General features: G+C 45.6%; 2 long non-coding RNA genes across 2 annotated transcripts in view; one reads left to right on the top strand and one right to left on the bottom strand.

The window, feature by feature from the left end:
* Positions 1-21,867, bottom strand: part of LOC129531793 (uncharacterized) — a 292,780-nt gene that overhangs the window by 159,124 nt on the left and 111,789 nt on the right. The window lies entirely within an intron of this gene.
* LOC109024988 (uncharacterized) lies at positions 12,963-18,772 on the top strand. Its single transcript, XR_002004369.4, has 3 exons — positions 12,963-13,124; positions 14,949-15,105; positions 18,563-18,772. It is a non-coding gene; the product is annotated as an uncharacterized lncRNA (long non-coding RNA).

The raw sequence follows: 21,867 nt of genomic DNA, 5'->3' as shown, positions 1-21,867 counted from the left end.
GCAGACCACCCTGGACACTGCCCTGGCCAGAACCTACCAATCTCCCAGGGCCCTACCTATCAACTTTTCTCTTACATGACTTAGAACTTTCTGGTTATCAATATGTTCAGCAGGAAATGGCTCTTTGATCACTGTAAAATCCCTGCTGATTGTGAAGATTAGATCATCTGTGGTCTGTAGGGCCCCCTCTTCCAAGATATTAATAACTGAGACTGCATTGGGGAGCGATTAGCAACGTTGAGCACCAGCCCACACTCCCAGCGTGGTCAGATTTCATGCATGCTAGACCTGTATAGAGCCAGGGGTCCCAGATGCAGGGGTCTGAGGAGGGAAGACTTTGAGCACAAGAGAGTGGGAAGAAAAGGAATGTCAAAGGTGCAAGATGCAGCAGAAAAGGCTGAGACATGTCGTCTGATACCCTCCAAGCTCCACAGCTCTCCCATTCCACACTTTGAACCCACAGCAACCTACCTATGAGGCATGACCCAGGTGAGGATAATAATTTTCAACCTTCTTCCAGCCCCTAAACATATGTCATTTATTTGCGTGGACACTCCCCTGGGCCACAGGCTGCAGCACAGCTGAAATTCACTGTGGCCACACCTCCTTCTAGCCTGTGGTGTAACTCCATCCCTTTCCATTCTACCTAGGAAAGCTATTGTATACTTCACTTCAGTAACCACCATTAGTAACAACCCACCTGTAGCTCAGCCCCCAGCAGCTCCAGATGGTGAACATGGAAGGCATCACCCTTTGAGCTGTGGACTCAACCAGCTGAGAGTACGGTCCACTATCAGACTCAAGGCCTGCCGCACGTTTATTCCAGTAACACCTCCCTTCTGGTGTGGCCTTTAAGCCCTCTTGACATCATCCCACTGTGGTACATCTCCAGCCTTAAGTTGACAGTGGACCCCTATACATTTAAAAGCCTGTTTCCAGACAGCGCCCAGTGGACTCCCTCGACAATCCTGTGAGGTGGGGTTGGCTATCATCATGATTCCCTGCAGATTCATTTACTTGTTGAGGACTTGTTACATACCAGACATGGTTCTAATAGTGAATAGAACAAAGACCTCAGTCCTCAGGGAGCTTAAATTCTAGTGGAGGAGCATAATAAATATGTAGTATTACTTATATAAGAAGGTAATGAGTGCTACAGAAAATATGAGAGAACAGGGCAAGGTAAAAGGGAGATGATGTGCATGGAGGATGGGGAAGTTTCCAAGATTAAACAGGGTGGTCAGGGTCTGCCTCATTGAAAACATTAAGATTTGCACAAGGCCGGGCGCGGTGGCTCACGCCTGTAATCCCAGCACTTTGGGAGGCCGAGGTGGGCGGATCACGAGGTCAGGAGATCGAGACCATCCTGGCTAACACGGTGAAACCCCGTCTCTACTAAAAAAAAATACAAAAAATTAGCCGGGCGTGGTAGTGGGCGCCTGTAGTCCCAGCTACTCAGGAGGCTGAGGCAGGAGAATGGCGTGAACCCGGGAGGTGGAGCTTGCAGTGAGCCGAGATCGCGCCACTGCACTCCAGCCTGGGCGACAAAGCAAGACTCCATCTCAAAAAAAAAAAAAAAAGATTTGCACAAACACTAGAAGAAAGTTGGTGAGCAAGCCAAAGGGCATGAGGGGACAGTATTCCAGGCACAGGGGACTGCCAGAGCACAGGCCCTGCAGTAGACCATGCTTGGCAGCTATGAGGAGCAGCAAGCAGGCCACAGTGACAGGGACAGAGTGAGCAGGGGGAGGCCAGTGGACAGGAGACTGGAAAGAAACAGACAAAGCCAACCAGAGGGAGGACTTGCCACCTAAGGCCAGAGGTACAAGACACCCTCGTGAATCAGGTCGGACACAGGCCTCTCACTTTGAGCCCAGGTGCTTTCTCTGCAGATTTGAGGCAAACTGGCCTTCTTATTCACAATAGCCCTTCATTCCCCACCACCAGGCCACCACCCAGCAGAAGGGCAGCCCCCAGAGGTTATTTACTACCCTTGGTCACCCAAGGGAGCTATCCTGCCTCACCCCTGCACCTGCCTGTGCCCCACTGGCAAGAGAGCTGACGACAAGGAAGAACCAAATTAAAGAACCCCCCAGTAATCAGAGGGACTCTCCTTTCCTTATCCAGGGCCCAGAAACCTCTGATTATAGATCCAAGCTCCTGGGATCTCACAATCAAAAGCTGGCATGCACAAGGCAGGGGCAAGCCAGGCCCAGGACGTGGTGGTCTCACATCCTACACTGCCAGGGCCCAGCGGCCATCTGGCTGGGCTTTCCATGGACAATCAGAGAGCAGGCAGCTGATACTGGGACTGCCAGGGCACTGGGGCCACAGGAGGCATCTGAGGCAAAGCTCCCCAGCTGCTCAGACATAACTAAATCAGGCCTTTGCAAGGAGGGGGAAGAGTGCATTACCAAGCCTGACGTGCCAAGAGCTCCTTGGATCCACTTCGCCTCCCATGCCTCACCCTCTCCTGGGCTCAGCATGTTAGAGCTAAATGGCTCTATTTATCGCCATCCAAGTTTTTGCTTGGTGGGGCCCAGCGTGGCTGACCTCAGCCAGCAGTGACAAGTGGCCATGCTCAGTCGGCAGACACCAACTTTGCTGCCATCTTTCAGCATCCCCACTTTCCCCTTTCTCACACACAAATGTCTGCAGAGCTGTGGGCAGACCAGAGCCCTGAACAACTCACAGAGGCAAGAGGCCTGGTGGATGGTGCTTAGATGAATCATAGGGATGACGGCAAAATCGCTCATTTTCTCTGGACCTCAGTTCCCCTTCTTATAAAATGATAGACCTGAAAAGCAATGATCATACAACTCTTAGAGACAATTGAGTACTCCATTTTGAGGGCAAGGAAGGACTTTGAATCACAAAGAAGAACTGATGAAATTCAGAGACCTAGATCTGAATTGCTGTGCAGATGTTGCTGCAAGAAATGAGAGGGGCTGAGAAAGATAGGGGACCTCCCCAGGATTGCCCTCTGGCTTAGACTTCCAGTAGATGCAGAATATTGGACTAAAACACAGATCTGAGACTGGAGCTAGAAATAAAGACATGGTGACTTCCATGTCAAACAATGAAGTAACAGATGGGGCAAGAAGGCAAGACAGTGGAGCTCCAGGGTGCGTCTCTTCCTTCTGCAGATCTGGAGCCCCCATGCCTGGGGGTCTATTTCAGCAGATCATCAGGAGCACCAGGAGCATAGCTGCCGAGAAAGTGTCAAACCAAGGAGTCCCTCCAGGTGGAAGAGGGTCAACAGGAAGGCAGCTGAGCAGAGAAACAGGAGTCTGTACCTCCAGCTTCTCAGTTGACTGAAAGGAAAATGCTGGAAGAGATTGACCTTTGGTGCATGGATTCAGAGTCTGGTTTTGAACATGTCTGAATTTAGACCAGAAATCAGGAAAAAGGTCAGAAAGAGGGGAGACACTTATTTGGGAGATGTTTGCAAAGAAAGATGTGGATAAAGGATTGGAGTAGATGACAGAGAAAAAATTGAAAGGGTATATTGGAGAATCTTGGAGAATGTCTGCATTTAGGAGTTGAGAGAAGGAAGAGTAGCCAGAAAGGGAGGCAAAGAAGGGGTGTCGAGGGAGGTAGGAAGCATCAGGGTTGCATGGAAGTAGGGTCGTCATGAGTGCTGTTGATCAAGCAGTCTGTCTGCCCCACCAGGAGCACAGCAGAACTGGAATTCCTGACTCCCTGCAATGGTTAGTGGAAATATATGACTTGTTTTAGCCAATGAGTCATGAGTGAAAGTGATATCTCACTTCTATGTGGCACTTTTGAGAGTCTCCTTCTTCTTTCCCTCCACTACAATGACCATGAATGTTCCAGCAGTGGCTGCACTGTGGGTCCAGGCCACTCAGGAGTGAGAAATCAACCTCTGTTGCATCAAGACACTGGGGTAATTGTTTGTATCTGCAGCACAACCTAGCATTTTCTGACTCATTAACCAATGGCAGGTTTCTAGAAGGAAGAAAATGACCCACAGGGAGACTGAGGACTGGAAAACAGTGTTGAGTTTGGCAAACGAGTGGATCTTAGTGACCTTCAAACTTGGAGGTTAGAAGCAAGAGCCAGACTGCAAGGCATTAAGGAATGAAATACTGAAGACAGAAAATGAAGATGTCTCTTTTAAATATCTTGGGGAATGTCAGAAAAGAAGGGGGTTAACATGAGGGCCAGCAGGGAGGGGGGAAAAGCTTCAGCTTTTATTCCTAAGATAAACCAGTGAAAAAAAAGGGGATGATATCAATGGTGACCTGATTTGCCCAAGCTCATGACTGCTCTGTCCAGTTGGGAAGCAAGAGAAGCAAGAAACTAGATCTCCCATTCTGCAAGTTTCCCTTTCCTTGTTCCATACCACTCTAGGAATTGACCAAGGGTCAGTGGACACAGCTGACACTGGCAAGAGTTGGGAAAATGAGAGGGAGGCTCTTGGGAAGAAGTAGTAAGGGGATGGTGGGGAGAGAGAGAAAAATCAGTGGAAAAATGATCAGTCTACAGGAAATAGGGAAGTTCAGGAGCCCCTAGGGATTGACCTGCATGAGGTGGGTTTCTATATTCATTGAATGGGGCTAACCATTAGGGCACGGGGTCATGGAGAAGATCAGAGAGGATGATGCATGCATAGCAATGCGTTACAAACTTCAAAGCTCCATGCAAATGTGATGGGATATTGGCTGATCATCACTGTTGGGGGTGTCATTACACAGAGAATTCGTTGCCCCTGGTTGCTACCAATAAGGCTGCACTCCCAAATCAGGCACCATGGCTTGCTGATGGAATAACCTCAGGTTCACACCAGCAGCACACACAGTTCTTGCACACTCTAGTGTAAACCAAGATGAGAGACCTGGATCTCGCTGAGTGATCCTGGGTTAGTCACCCCTCCTTTCTAGGTCCCAATGTTAGATGCACCAAATGGGAGAAATGGGACAAACAATCTCTAAGAGGCCTCCCAGCTCTGACATTTTAAGATGCAGGGATTCAATTAGATCTCCAGCTAGTCTATACTTCTCATATAAATGAAACATAAAACTATTTGTAGTTAATTAAACTTGAAACAGTTACTATAGCATTAATTAGATGAACAGACATACATACATACACACACACACACACACGCAAAAGAATAACTGTTGAATGATATTTTGGATCTTTAATTCCTTTGACTCAGTTCTCAGATCAGCTACACACATACTTTGGCCACATTAAAACCCATTTACTGCCAACTAAGGCTCCAGCTGAGCCAGCCAGCAACAATGTGCCCTCTTCCTGGCCAGCTGAGAGCCCCTGCCCTGTGTCTGCCTCCACCAGCCATAGGGCTCCAGCTGTCAGTTGCCTTGAAAGGGCACACATCCTCAGTCTGCCCACATGTTGTAGCCCACCCCATGATGAAGAGGGTGTATTACTGAAGCAAAACACATAAAATCAACACGTGAGCCTGTGCTCACCCTGACTTCATCACTGCCACCAAAGACAAATGCTAAGCTCCATGAAGAGAAAGTCTAAGCTCTGACCTGCTTCAGTCCTGCCCATCAATACCCTCAGTAGAAAGTCAAACCTGAGATATCCTGGGGAGGCTGATACCCAAGAAACCTCCCCCAGCTACTCCCATCTGTGTGTGAACCAATCAATCAATCAATCTCTCTCTCTCTCTCTCTCTCTCACACACACACACACACACACACACACACACACACACACCAGCAATGACCACCAGGAGGTGCTGGCCACAGTTCTTAGAGCTGATCCCCTGGGCTGGGTGTGATTAATCCCTCTTCTTTCCATGGCCTAAATGGGACCAGACAAGCTTAAAGACTTGGTCATAAATTAGCCCATGCACAGGATAATGGAATCAAGTTCCACTGAAAGCAGAATCCAGGCCCTACCGCCTCTCTGGTCCAGCATGACTTTGCAGCCCGGCAAAGGAAGAGCATGTCTGGTTTTCAAGCAACTGGGTCTGGGACTCTCATTTTCACATCCAGTTTGAGTTGGTTATGGTCTTCCATGAAAAGTAAAATGCCACGCCAAGCCCGCCCCACCTCCAAACCTACCTGACACCTTTTCCCTCCTGCCTTGCAGTTGACAGCCATGCAACCCCAATGGTGTTGTGGTGGGCCTCACTTAATCCTTGAGTGGAAGGAGCAAGGCCTGGGGACAGCAAGGGGTCCTTAAAAAGTCATCAGATCTAGGAGGCAGCTCTGCCTGTCCTAAGAGGTGTGCTCTCCACCAGCTCCTCCAGAATTCTGAGACCACATCGTTCCACCCACAATTACCTGAGGAGGTGCAGGGGATGATGGGACACAGGGGCCCCTGCAGACCACAATCTGTGAGTTTGCTGCTAAGTGTTCCCATTCAACAGTATGAGAACATTTACAGTCTGAACTAAGCAATGCATCATGAATTCAACAGTGTCCTGCTGCATCTCACAGCATTCTGCCTTGGCCAGACCCCTTCTGCTGCATGTCACTTATATCTTCTTACCACTGTGCAGAAGCCCTGGGCTCATGCTCAGAAAGCCTGGGTTCTTGTCTTAGTTCTTACACATCTGCACAATGTTGGGCAATTTTTTTTACTCCTCTGAACATTAGTTTTCCGCTCTCTAAGATGAGATGAGCACTACTTACTGCTGGCCCTCCCTGCTCTAGTGTTGTGGTCTAGAGTCCTGGGTCCTCTACCAGACACTTCCCTGTATAAACTTACTCCAAGGGCCAAACTTTATAGGCATGGAGAGAACATTGCAAAAGCAGGGGAACTGCAGGAGTACAGAAGGTCCTGGCCTTTATCATTGCCCTGGTTCCCCACCAGAGTCCTAGAAATTCCACTGTAAGAGACTCAAGTCCCAGAGCAGGGTGCTTCCTCCTCACCCAGACCCTGCCTTCAAACGGCACCTCCACCAGAAAGGGAAATACCTGGGTAACTTTTATTCACCCATCTCTGTCTCTTACTGGACAAGGCTAAACTCCTTCATCAACAATTTAAAGTCTTCCAGAATCTGACCTCAATCTACTCTTTCATCTTTATGTCTCACTTGCCCCGGATGCACCTTTAGCCCCAGACACAGCGAAGGACTCACTCTTTCCTGAACTTAACTTGCCATCTAATCTTTTGTAGAGAGAATGTCAGTAATGCCAACTACAGATCAATCTACCCATTCATTAAAGAATGTCCCTACAGACTTCCACACAGCAGTTCAAAGCCTAGCTCAATCTGCTACTTGTTAATAATTCTTAAAATGAATAAACACATATTTCTTCAAACCCAAGTTTTCACTGCTTACTGCTGGCCCTCCCTGCCCTAGTGCTATGGGCTGAATTGTTTACCCCCTCCCTCAATTCATATATTGAAGTCCTAACACCCAGCACCTCAGAATGTGACAGAATTTAGGAGATAAGGTCTTGAAAGAGGCAGTTAAGTTAAAATGAGGTCCTTAGAGTGGGACTTAGTCCAGTATGACTGGTATCCTTATAATAAGAGAAAATTTGGACACAGACATGCACACGTACAAGGAAAAGACCATGTAAAGACACAGGAAGAAGACAGCTACCTTCAAGCCAAAGAGAGAAGGCTCAGAATGAAATTAAACCTGCTGACCCCTTGATCTTGGAATTCTAGCCTCCAGAATCATGAAAAAATACATTTCTATTCTTGAAGCCATCCAGTCTGTGGTACTTTGTTATGGCAGCCCTAGCAAGCTAACGCACCTAGTGTCTTGTCCTTCTACCCAGCCAGCCCAAATATGAGTCACAGAACATCAGAATGGAAAGAGCCTCAGATTGTTGAGTCCAACATCCTGTTTTTCAGACAGGCACAGGGAGGCCCAATAAAAGGAAGAGATTGATCAAGGTCACATAGGAGGTGGTGGCTGAGCCTCCACCCAGGGCTGGTTTGGTCATAAAACACTGAGTCCTGGGGAAACAGGTTGGGATGCACTGAACTGCCTGAGCTGAGCAAACACACAGATAATTCCCCATGGAACTCTGCCCTACACATATCAAGTTTGAATATAAGTGCTAGACACACAGGCCTTGACTTCCCAACTCTGTCCAGAGATGGCTATCTCCACAAACCCTGCATAAGCCCACTGTGACCTGAGAGTGCACAGTGGGTCTTCCTTGGCTAGCACCAGAAATCAGCTTAATATAACCTAGCGCCATTTGAGAGGGCATGAAAGGAAAATGAAGGGGGAAGGAGGAGAGCTACTGTGGCCCAGACTTGCCCCTGAACCCCGAAACCTCCTGCTGAAAGTCAGGCTGCCTTCATAAGTGGTAAATCTTAATTCCATTTTTCATCACTAGCTCAACATTTACTAGTATTGTATTGTTGTATTTGTAGTATTTGCTGAGTGAGTGAGATTCAGAGATACTGCATGAAGTCAGTGCTCCGGAAGGTTAAGGAGAGAGGAGATCCCTTTAGACCAGGTAATCAGATGTGACTTTCTGGGGAGGCTAAAACTTGAGCTGGCCATTGAAGGATAGGTGGAGCATGGAGAAAAATAGTCATTCCAGAGAGGCAGCAGCCCCAGGGTCAGATTTCATTTCAGGTTTCTACTGCATCACTGAATTTGTTCCCCCAGACAAATCTGTGCTGGTTTGGAATTTTATCCACAGTAATGAACATTGACAAATGTAGTTTAAGGGACCGGGGTAGAAAGAGAAGTCACAGTCCTTGCTACAAAGAGTGTACAATCGGAATGAGAAGATCAAGCTTTCTTTTTTATTATTTTTGAGACAGTCTGGCTCTGTGGCTTAGGTTGGAGTGCAGTGGCAGCATCTCGGCTCACTGCAACCTCTGCCTCCTGGGTTCAAGAGATTCATATGCCTCAGCCTCCTGAGGAGCTGGGATTACAGGTGCATGTCACCACACCCAATCAATTTTTTGTATTTTTATCAGAGACAGAGTTTCACTATGCCGGCCAGGCTTGTCTTGAACTCCTGGCCTCAAGTGATCCACCCTTGTCGTCCTCCCAAAGGATTACAGGCATGAACCACTGTTCCTGGCCCAAGCTTCCCTTTTGAAGTCAAGCTCATGGGCCATGGCTAGCTCTTTTCAGCAGTGGCTTGGGGGGTCTGAAAACAATCACTGGACTATTTGAAACTCTTCACCACCTTCCAGGATTCCTGAACATTTAGGGGCAGCATTTATTAAGGAATAAGGGAAGAAACACCTCCAGGCTCACCTTCAGAGTGAAGACCAGGCACTGAAAGTGGACTCCTCCTGAAGAGACATCCACAGCACTGCAGTAACACTAGTAAGCTGCCTGAACCTGGCCTTCTTGATTGTGTTTTCTGTGAGTTCCTGTCAACAGGGGCTGACCATATGAGGGTCAGGTCCACAGCTTAGCTCTCCCTCTGCTAGTTCCTGAGCAAAACTTGTGTTTCAACCAGGGTTTTACAGCCTATCTAGCTCTGAACACCTTCATTATCCATCTGTCCAAGTTTAGGAGGTATGAACTGGTACCTGAATGACAAAGATCTTTTTTGGAGGTTGGAGAGGCTGAATGTTGACCATAAACTAGAATTGTTTGTCTTCCAAACTCTGTGGGTTCATCCTGATAATCCGAAACACTTGTCTCCTTTGTGCATAAACTGGATTGAAATATTTTTAGAGTTCTCAATCAAGATGTATTTTTTTAGGGGTGGGCAACAGTTGATTTTATAAATATATTTTCATTCTCCCTTGTTGTGAAGTAAACAGTATTCCCATTGCTATGTTTATTATGTGGCTAAATGAAAAGTAATAGGATTGAGTCTAGGCTGGGACAATGCCACCCCAGGTATGAGGGCCTGTTTTTGCCTATGGAGAGAGGGGCGCCCTCACACTGGACACCAGGAAGGAAGGAAAGAGGGCCAAGGGCAGGCTCAGAGTGCCTTTCACACGTGTGGCCTTGGCCACAAGAACTTTGAAATGTCTAAGAGGGAACTTCAATATTAAAACGGAATCTTCTGGTTGGAGTTTGCCCAGAACTAGAAACTAAAAACTTCTGGCAAGATGTCTGAAAAACTAATAGCCCTTTAGGACTAGAAGGTAGATGTTACAGATCAGAGACTATGAACTTGGAGAATGTGATTCAGGAGGAACCATGGCTTCTTGAATTTTCTATGCTATTTTTCCCTGTTCTCCTTTAGTAATTCATTACTGTCTTTAGAAATGTCTAGCCTGCCTCAGCTGCTCCAAAGAAAATCAGGATAAACTTAATTAAAGTCCATGGCCAGAGCGCTCTGTAGGAGCAGCTATGTTTATTGCCATGAACATCTTGATGAAATAGACAATTTTCTAGGAAGGTGAAAGATTGACTCAAGAACTATTAACCATGCTGAGAAAAATTGTGGACAAATTATCTCTACAAAAGGCTCTGAGCTCAGACAGTTTTGCGAATGAGTGCTTTCAGATTGTTATAGAGCAGAGAAAAAAGATGGAAAGCTTTCCAATGTCTTTTTTAAGGGATAATTTCATGACAAAACCTGGCAAAGATAATATACAAATGAATACATATATAACATTATATGATGTATAAGTAATACACACACAGACCAATGTTAATTATGTATTCATTTTTCATTTGAGATTTTTGCTATACTATGTACTAGAGTATGCTATATACTTATATTCAAGTATATAATATAGAAAAAATGTATTCCTCAAGTATTAACATATACTGCATACTTGAGTATATAGTATGGCAAAAATCCCAAATGAAAAACTATGCTAATACTAGGGTATATACTAATACTATATATATGCTATATGTTATATACTATAGTACATAATACCATATATTCAAATATATAGTATAGCAAAAATGTATGCTCAAGGATATAGTGTAGCAAAATCCCAAATGAAAAACTAATAAATTCAGGAGATATTCAAAGAATAATTTAATATGACTAATATTGTATTTATCCCTGGAATTCAATGATGACTTTAGATATGGAAGTATGTAATAGTCTACATCAATCTGTCACAGAACAAAAGCCATAAGATCATCCTAATAGATCTAAAGATACAGATTTTTTAATGTAATACATTTTGTGGATTAGAAAAAAAAACGTAGCAAACTGGAAGACAGGATTTTACACTTGTAATCAACATCCTGTTCATGGTGAAACAATAGGTACATGTCTACCAAAATTAGAAACAAGGCAAGTAAGACTTCTAGCCCTATCATGATTATATAGTTTCTATTTCTAGTCAATAACCTGAAGCAGAAATATAATATTTTTTAAAAGTCAGGAAATCAAAATATCATTATTTGTAGACAATATCCTAGTCTGCCAAAAAAAAAAAATTCAAGAGAAAACTACCAGAACTAATAGGATTTTAGTAAGGTGGGCAGTAAGTTAAAAATATACACATCTATAGATGATTATATACCAGAAGTAGCTAGTTTAAAAATACAGGTGGGGGGAAAAGATTATATTTAAAGTGAAATAACAATATTAATAATAAACCTAAAAATAATCTTCATGAAAAAACACACCAGTTCTATTAAAAAGATTATTTAAAATTTATTGTAAGACATACAAGCGGACTTGAAGAAATATCATGTTCCCAGTAGAAACATTAAGTTTTTTTCTCAAATTCTTTCTCAAATATTTTTTGAAAAGAAGAATTGTATACGACAGGAGGGGAAGAGCAAGGCCTGCAGGACTGCTCTAACAGGTACTGTACACCCTCATGCTGGAAGCATTCAAGAACACAGAGGAGCACAGCCCCACCCAGCCATGTCACATGTAAAGATCTAATGTCCCAGAGAGAGGAAAATATGCAAGCTTTAGAAACATGACAGAATATGAGGCATGAGAGTACTTGATGTCAGCTTTGGAAATTGTGAAACTTAAGTTTTCTTTGTTCTGGGACTGTTCAAAAATCACTAATTATTCATAAAGTTAGGAAATAAGACTGTGAGTGCCATCTCATGGAGAAAGACACCAATACGGTGTTCAAGTCACTTTTGTCACGGTTCTTCCCAATCATGTAAACTTATGGCATCTGACATGGTACAAAGCCACAATAATAAAAACAGTAGGGAGCTGCAATCAGAGTTGTGAATTAAATCACTCGACAGGCTATACAGCTCCAAACATATGAATAGAGAGATTCATTATTTTATAAAATAAATTTATTATTTCATAAAGGTAGCATCATTCATCAGGGAGGAGAGGAAGAATTAATGGTTAAAGCATTAACTAAAGTAAATGGTTTATTTTGAGGGGGAGAATAAATTCTGAACTCAATTTTATGTGAGCATAATTCCAGATGAATAAAGAAAGCACCTAGAATTAATGTTAATAAAACTAATTAAGAAAAAAACTAATTAAGAAAACATAAAGAAAAATAGCAGAAAGTATGGAAACTTCATGAGGGCAGGGATTTTTGCCTGTTTTGTTTATCGCTGTATCTCCAGCACATAGAGTAACACTTGCTGCATAGGAAGGGCTCAATACGTTATTGAAAAGATGAATGAATGAATGAAACTTTTTTCCATTATAAATTTTCTGATTATATCCTTTGTCACATTTTCTACTAGGGTTTTTTTTCTTTAATTACTATAATTTGCTTTCAAAAAAAGCCTTCTTAAAGATTCTTAAAGAATCTCTCAAATTTGTTGTCTTTTCATTTATTTCATTAACATGCAAAAAACAACTTATTTGTATGAGGTTAGCCAATCCAGTCAATTCTCTTTTATAACTTCTTCTGCTTATCATTATCTACAGAAAGTCCTTCCTGATTCCAAAGAGCAGTCTGATCCAAGTTATTTCAACTGGGGGGCTAGCCCATCCTCTTCCTCTTCCAAGGCCAGGGCCCACTTCACAGGCAACTGATTCAGAAGATTTCCCTCCCTAACTAGACTCATCAAACCCCAAGCTTCCTTTCTCTGCTCACTCTTTTGCATAATTACACAGTGAAGTCATGTGTTTACCATACCATTGTTCCATCACCATGGAGATGATGAGCGACAAAGCACTGGCAAGAAGCCTCCCATGCAGGATGAAGCCAAGGAAGAAGAGAAGAGAGGAAGGACACGCCCATTAACTAAAGGACCCAAAACATATCTCAAGGAGCTCATGAAGTCATCCTCATGCACACAGTTTCCCAGGTGTCAGATCTGTTTGGTAAGCACGTAACCTTCCAACCCACCTCAGCATGTAGCTGCACCCAACACGCAGCCTCTGACCTCAGAAGATGAGGTTCCTGTCCCTTTTAACCACTGGGGCCCCTGATCTGATCCTGGGCTGGCTGGTGCCCTCTTGTTTTCTCTCAGAATATAACTCCCTGTTTGTAATCACTTTACTGCATCATTCTTACCCTCTCTTCTCCCTCCAGATTCAAAAATGTGCTCCCCTCTACTTCCAGGACAATCTCTCTAAGACAAGAATCTGACTGCCTTACTCATATTGTAAAGTTAAGTTAGTGAACCACCATTGTTCTAAGGGAAAACATTCTAAATTCCTCATGATCTGGCCCCTGCTTCTATTTCCAGCCAACTTCTTACCGCCCACTTCTTTGAGCTCTACTCCAACCATATTCTGCCTAGCATTTGAAAATACTGCTTTTTCCATCTAAAATAATAACTTCCTCTTACCGATAACACTGACCTTGGCAGAGTCCTAAGAAGGTAGCTTGTATATCCTCTAGGTAAGGAAATTAGGGTTCAAAGTGGTTCAACAATTTACCTAGGGTCATACAGCTTTTAAGTAGCAGAGCAGAGATTTGAATCCAGGTCTTTCCAACTCTAAAAGTTGTGACCCTTCTACTACCTAGGGTGACCTACCATCTTAATTTGCCCAAAACTATCTCAGTTTTAGCACTGAGAGTCCCACATCCTGGGAAGACTCTAAGCCCCAGCGAATCTGGATAGTTGGTTTGTTAGGCCATTATTGCATTGCTATAAAGAAATACCTGAGATTGGGTAATTTATAAAGAAAAGAGGTTTCATTGGCTCACAGTTCTGCAGGCTGTACAAGAAGCATGGTGTTGGCATCTGCTTGGCTTCTGGGGAGTCCTCAAGGAGCTTTTACTCAATGGCAAAAGGCGAAGCAGGTGCTTGCATATTACATGGTAATAATTCACTTATTGAGAAGACAGCCCTTCTCTCCTTTAGCCCCAAGCCATGAGAGATCCACCCCCATGACCCAGTCACCTCCCACCAGGCCCCATCTCCAACATCAGGGATTACAATTCCACATAAGATTTGGTGAGGACACACATTCAAACCATATAAATTGGCTACCCTTCAGCAACCCTTTGATGCAGCCTTTCCTATTAATGCCAATTCATCTTTCACACATGAGCTCGCTCGCTCTCTCTCTCTCTTTCTCTCTCTCTGCCTCCTCCAGGAAGCCTTCCAAGACTACTCCACACCACAGAAGTATATTTCCTCTGTCCTGCCACATTCCTGGGCCTGCCTCCATCCCAACAAATCACCTTATATCAAAAAGACCTGTTTACCTTTTAATCTCTTTTGCTAGAGGATAAACTTTCCTGCATCTTGGAACCAAGACCCATTCATCTCTGTTGCCCCAGGGCTTGACAAAAAGTAGGAGCTCAATTACTGATTGTTCACTGAATGGGCAAATGTGATAAGAAATGCTCTGTGGGTACCCTGGTGGCCATATCTCCTGAGAAAGTGGTTTCTAGAAATAACTTTGCAGTCTCAAAATTCGTAAGTAGGCCCTCTCTGGAGCCTCACAATCAGCAAGCATGACCCAAGCAATTGCTCTGCTTGGAACCCATGGGCCCCACAAGGTCTGTATCTGACCCAAACTCCTCTGTTGCTAGTTTTTAAGCCCACTGATATCTCCAATGCCCTCCTTAAAAGTCTCTAGTAATGTTAGTTTGTGGGATCCATTTACAAAGCTGTTCCAGGAAGAAAGAGGAGGGAGGGAAGGATATACGGAAAATTCATCACTTTCCAAATGGCTTCTGCTCTGATGCAGAAATGGTGCTGGCACACAGAGGCCACAGGTGGAAACGGCATCTTCACCCTGCACCTACACAAAACCTGTTCTACCCCCCACGTGCCCTCTGAGAAGAAGGAAGACCAGTTAATCATCCAGAGAGAAAGAAAATGAAGGTCACTTCCCTGGAGCTCAGGTGCGCTGCCCCATGAACTGGCAACATGAAACTTAGGAAGAGACAAAAGAAGAGCAAACTCCATTGTTGAGTGAAAGAAAGAGTTCAGATTCAGGCTGGTTCTGATTTATCCAAACAAGTCCCACTGCTCTGGTGAGCAATTGTTAGAATCAAAACCACCTGACACGTGTCAAAACACCAGCATCACTGCCCACCGGCAGCATGTGAGGGGCAGATATTTGATCCAGCCACCGTCTTTTCCCTCCTGCCTCGCTCCATGATGAAAGCAGTGTGTCCTGACCCCCTACTTCTCCCCACCACTGACACTCTGGAGGGGCTTAGGGAAGCCTTCACAAATAATTAATTTTAGCTGTTGGGAGAAATACAGATGAAAAAAGGTCAGGGATGAGAAGAGAAGCGGTGATGGGCGAACAGGAAATTGATGCCCAAAAAAACTCAACAGTGGGGCCACAGCTTAGTGGGCCAACCAGATATTTGTATCAACAATAACCTAGACTATTTATATGATCCCTCCATATGCACAGCACTTAAGGGTTCACAAAGCACTCACAAATGTTCATTAGCTCCTGTTGAGCACTGCACCTGATTTTTGAGGTAGGAAGGTCAGTGATGATTAGTCTCACTGTGTAGACGGCAAATCCGAGGTGCAGAAAGGTTAAGCAACTTACCAAGTCCACAGCTGGTAAAAAATGGAGCCCAAATTTAAACCCAGTTCTTACCCCAGATTGCATTTCTTTAAGAAACCCTCTTGTGACACGAGTGCCAAACATGGTTCTGATATGCCCTCATTGAATCCTTCTAATCCTCCTGGGCTGTACTCATTGCTCCACCCTTGTCTCCTTTAGCTCCTGCCCTGTCAAAACGTCCAAGAGATATCTTTGTGACAAGTGAGCATTACCAAATTTACTGCAGAGCCCCCTTAGGAAATCAAATTGAGGTCAGGGGGAGACTTTGTTCCTCCCACCTTGGCTTCTGCAGTTCATTCCACCAACTTGAATGCGTACTCTGAACGCCCACTGTGTGCCAGACCTGAAGCCAGGGATCAAGGGAAGCGACCCCACCCTCACCCCTAGACCATGGCCAATCCATGCCCATGTGCCATCTGGGTCTCAGCGAACCAGTGGGCAGGGCTGGAACTTCCCAGGAAGAAAATGTGGGAAAATTCAGGGAGAGCCCGAGGGGAAAAGGGTAGATTCTGAGGTCAAACACAAAATAGGGTCAAAGGATTATATCCAGTGCCCTAGTTGGCAGAAAATGTAGGTACCCACTAGCCAAGGAAGTGGTTTGGGCATTGGTGATCATATTTCTTATTCACACCACAAGATATAAACATCCATTCAGTAAAGCAGACAGCCTCTCACCACATTTGGAAGAACTTCTCCCTGAAATTCCACTGGTTTCTAAAACCTTTTAAAACTACATTTGACCTTTCAGCTCCTGTAAGAGTTTAAAGCAGATGGGCCTACAAACAGGGCAATCGTCTACTGAGAGGGCAGAACAAGGGAATTTCTACAAAAACTTTTGAGTACTTGTGGGGGACCAAACTCCCATTACCAGACTCTGCCGACCTCTCACCCCACACTTAAAGGCTTCCTTAGCAACACCCCTAAACCAGCCAATAGGATTCCAGTTAATGACTGCGACCAGCCTGGGAGAGGCCAATCTGTGGTGGGTGCAGGGTCCTCTCGTTTGATGGAAACCCACCCTCCAATCTGGTCTCAGAGTTCAGCTTCCCATGAAAATAGCACTGAGCAAGCCTCTTATTCCACTCAGTTTCTTTGGCTCAAAGAAATGCAAGTCTACCTTATTGCAGGGGAACTCTCTGCTCAAGCAGGAGAGTTTGGTCATCTCTGGATTCGAGGAGCTCCCCCGGCTTCATTTCTTCCCCAGATCTCCCCATAGCGACCCTCCCTCAGGGTAGCCCAGATATAGGAACTAGACCTTTCATAAGGACTCTTAAAGTGTTCTGTGCCTGGAGTCCGAGGAATGTTCTTCTGCTCTTCTGGTCCTGCCCTAATCCCTTTCCAGTTTCTCCAGCTGCTGGAGATGAAGAAGTAATGATTTCCCCCTCCCGCTAGAAGCTAGGACCTAAGGGGATAATGGATCCAATTGCTCTTCAAGCTCTCCAGCCTTGTGGAGCTCAATGTTCAAAACAAACAAAGAAACAACAACAACAACAAAAAAAACACCCTTACATAGAGAAAGTACTCATCTGAAAACCGATAATCACCCATATCCACAGGTAGGCATTTCCATGGCTTGTAGATTACCCACAGGCTTATAAAAGGACCCCTAGGGCCTGACATATCAAAGGAAGGGTAAAAGTTTTGTTGGCCTCAGAATGCTTCCCTGGCTCACTTATTTGGAGCCTCCATTAGGAGATCCAAAGATGAGTGTCATCCTTGGCCCATGGGCAGCCTGCCCAGAGTGACCAGCTGGGTAAGGTAGCATGGGCATGGGGGCTTGGATAGCTAAGAAGGGAATGGGGTAGAGGGGGAGCTCTGAGGCCCACTGTCTCAGAAACAATCTCTGGTGTTTTGGAGGCAATGCACAGAAGCCCAAGGAAGGCTGACTCTAACTGAGAGAGGACAGAATGGCAGAATTTTAAGGGTTTTTCAGAGACCCTAATGCCTCCTTCAATTGTCTCTTACTTCTATATAAAATGCAACATTAGTAGTACAGTCCTTTGAGAGGTAATAAGCCTGGACCCAAACCCCAGTAACACTACCCCAAGTTGGCACTCAGTGACATTATTTCCAAATTTCCAACCCCCAGAACTTTGCCATTAAGATAAAAACCACCAATAATACCATTATACCATTACACATTGTGTCCCTGCATTTTTATTTGTTTTGTTGTTGTTGTTTGTTTTTTGTTTTTGTTTGTTTGTTTTTTGAGACAGGGTCTGGCTCTGTCACCCAGGCTGGGGCACAGTGGTGCGATCATGGCTCACCGCAACCTCAACCTCCACAGCTCAAGTGATCCTCCCACTTTAGCCTCCTGAATAGCTGGGACTACAGGCATGCACCACCACACCTGGCTAATTTTTGTACTTTTTGTAGAGACAGGGTTTCACCATGTTGCCAGGCTGGTCTCAAACTTTTGGGCTCAAGCGATCCTCCTGCCTTGGCCTCCCAAAGTGCTAGTATTACAGATGTGAGCCACCATGCCCAGCCCCTGTGCTGCATTTCTTTAGCAAATTGTTTTTGGTTTTAAAGTGACTTATAACCTTCTATCAGAGCTTCAGAGAGGCAGTGGCTGCAGGGAAAGTCACAGAGAGGAGAACTAGACTCTCGCCCCACTATGCCATAGTGGCTCGTGCCTTCTGGTCTTTTCCTTTCCACTGATTCTGCTCTTCTGCAGGTATAATTAGTAAGGATGGGGTAATGCTGGAGTAGGGTGGGTCTTTCATTCAATATGGTGGATGTCCTTATAAAAATGAGGTATCTGGCTGCAGGGCCACAAACCTAAGAAGAACATCATGTGAGGATGAAGGCAGAGAGCGGGGTGATGCAGCTGAAGCCAAGGACACTGAAGACTTCCTGCAAACCCCCAGAAGCTGGGGCAGAGGCCCTCCAGTCTCCAGAAGGAGCCAACCATGCTGATACCTTGACCTTGGACTCCTAGCCCCAGAACTATGAGAAATAAATTTCTGTTATTTAAGTCACTCAGTTGTCTTACTTGGTTGTGGCAGCCCTGATAGGCTAATTCTCAGCACTTTCTCTGGATGTCCTCAACACTCTCCTGGTTCTCCTCCTGCCTCAAAAGCACTCCTCAGCTGATTCCTTTCATTTCTCCAGAGTTTATATAGGAGTCTCCTGAGCCAAGCAACTCATGTCTCTTCTTTTCTTTCCCAACACTCTGTCCCTGGGTGATTTCCAATTGTCTCATGGGGCTTTAGAAACCACGTATGTGCCAATTTAAAATTACCTCTCCCAGACCCATAGATCCAATGGCCTACTTGGCATCTCCCAGTGAATACTTAACAGGCATCTCAAGCATAACAAGCCCAAAGCCTTCCCCCAAGGGGCTGGGTGGCAGACTGGGCCCCAGGCCCCAAGGAGAAGGGGCACTTCTCAGGCCAAGCCCTGGGATCAGTTGATGCTGTACCCTGGGAGGGAAGTGGCTATGCTCTGGCATGTTGGCTTGACAGGATATGAGTCCCAGGGAATGCTGGGTGTTCGGGTACAGTGGAGAATGGGACAGATGCGGTACCTGCCTGTGGAGCCCATATTCTTGACTCTCCCAATGCATTTCTATCCCAGTCCATAAGAAATTGTACAGGCCAGCTGGCAGAAAACACTTCAGGACTACTAACATGTCTAAATTTTAATCTAAATTTGCCATATTAAGAACAACAGTCCTTTTATATTTCAAAACTAAACCACACTTGGGCAAGTTGAGTAGATGAAGCTTTATCAATATGGGTAGGTAATGTGGAAGGGTGGGGGTCAGAATTGAAAGGGGAGGGTCTGTACTGGACATACCAAATCATGCCAATGAGCATAGCCATTATCTGTGTGTATAGACAGATTCTTCCAAAGGATATAAGTTATTCCTCCAAAGTTAGGTCAGAATTCAAACTGCACATTGAACACTAAAATTACTTAATATGCTATTTTTTTAAATGTGCAAACAAGTCAGCAAATAATATTCACTAACGGGAGAAAACCAACATATTCAAACACTTTCGAGGCCTGTACAAAGTATAATTTAAATTCTTTCCACTTCATGAAAACAATTCTTCCTCCTCCGTCACTCTCCTTCCACGTTTAGGAAGCAATTCACAGATCCACTCAAATTTATATCCAAATTGTAGCTTTTAAAATGCTAGCTCATCAATGATTCTGATAGGCTATGCTTCCCACCAATCCCAGTGCATTTTACTTTTTCAGTACCTGAGGGTCCAATCCTGTTATCTAGATATGCCATCCTGTGAGCCCCACCTTGGCCTCGTGTCTCTGCCACTTGGCTTGGCATCATTAGAATAGCATTTCATTTGAGAACTCAGGACCACCCAGAACTTGGATTCCCTGGGGGACCAGGTTGCTCAAGGAGGGAGCGATTGTGAGCCAACATAACAAGGATGCTTTCCAGAGTCCCCAGGGTTTGGCGGGGGAAAGCTCCACCTGAGCGCGAGGTCACCAGTGAGCTGCCCCGCAGCTGATCGCTGAATTCAGGTGCAAAGGGTGGCAGGGAGAAAGGCTTGTCCAGGAGTACCTGGAAGCTGGGCACAGCAAGTGCCTGTCCCACCAGCAAAGGCCTTCAGCAGCTTCTCTGGCAACAGGCAAACTCCTGGAGTCTGGGTTGGGCCCTCCTCCATGTAGGGCTCTCGTTTCTTGCCCTTCCTGGTTCCCCCTCTCCAGTTTCTATCTCGATGCAGATCCCCTGTCCTAGGGGACCAGCATGAGGGACTATGTGCTGAAGAGCAGCAAGGCCAGAAGAAGGGACATCACACCAAGAGGCTTAGTAAGGTGGAGGCCAGGCACCAGCCAGCCCAGCATGCTCCCCCCAATCCCCTCTGTCTTGTGTGCCCCTTCCCAGCCAAGCCCCTGTGATTCAAGGTTCCATACTTGGCCTGTGAGCCCAGCTCTCTTTGCCTGGGAACCTCTTCCCAGAGACAGCGTTTACAGCAATTAGGTCTCCCTTGACTTCTCCGTAAGAGAACACTGCATGCTCTGGTGGGCAGAGAGCATCTTACCCAGAAAATACACAGGAACCTCTGCCTTGGGGCCTGCTTGGGGTTTGCTTGGAACCAGTTTGAAAAATCTTGGCACCTGAGTCTTCATCAGGCACACTTGGGATGCCCGAATCAGGGCCAGATGGATGAAATTACCTTTGAAATGTAGGCAAGATTACAATCCGGACCAGGAGGGAGGACGTGGGCATTCAGGGATAAAAATGCCTGGGTTGTGTGGTGCTGGCACCCAGCCATGGGACAGAACATTTGAAAGTGGTGACAAAGCTTCCAGCTTTGCCAGGTTTGGAGAGTTAGCTCAAGGCTTTGGGCCAGACAGGCAGAGACACTGAGGAGTAAGAAGAGATGGACCTGAGATAAGGGCCGGAGCATCTCAAAGTCTCTGCCATCCAGGCCTTTGCCTCCCCGCAAAAGCTCTGCCCATAAAACAGCTCATGAGGTTATTGAAACATGATGGAAACTTCCAAATTGCCTTCAATGATATTATTCCAGGCTGGGGCTGTGTCCTAGCTAAGCTAACAACCCTGGAGTTGATTGCAGGAGTTGAATCCCTACGCAAAGGGAGGGAAAAATGACAACTCGCTAAATGCAAAGAAAGAAATCGGGCTTGGGCCCATGAGAATGGCCCTGGACCTGGGGTATGACAATCCAAGCAGGCCAAATAAGAGCAGATGAGCCAAGGGCCAAGAAGGTGGGTGTGCAGGAGAGTCCAGGTGCCCAGCCAGAAGGTAGACAAACACTCAGGAAAAGAGGCAATGACATTGAGTGGATGGAGGTTGACAGCATCTTGCAAAAGATACTAGCTGCAAAGAAGGGGCTGGATTCCAAGCCAGAAGACTGCGAGTGAGCTGTCCTTCCTCTGGACCCCACCCCTGGCTTTCCCACTCCCGGGGCACTTGCCACACAGCTTCACTCGCATGTCTGTGTCTGCCCCATCAGACAGTGCCTGTTGTGTGTGTTTCCGGGAGATACCAAACATGAAGCAGAGCTGGTACTCAGTACGAGGGTGTTGAGAGAATGAATACATGACACTGAGAACCACCAGAACGTCAGAGGGGAAGCCT

This window comes from Gorilla gorilla, chromosome 12, assembly GCF_029281585.2.
Source record: "Gorilla gorilla gorilla isolate KB3781 chromosome 12, NHGRI_mGorGor1-v2.1_pri, whole genome shotgun sequence".
Classification (NCBI taxonomy): domain Eukaryota; kingdom Metazoa; phylum Chordata; class Mammalia; order Primates; family Hominidae; genus Gorilla; species Gorilla gorilla.
The sequence above is the reverse complement of the archived record's forward strand: the minus strand, read 5'-3'. Positions and strand labels throughout refer to the sequence as shown.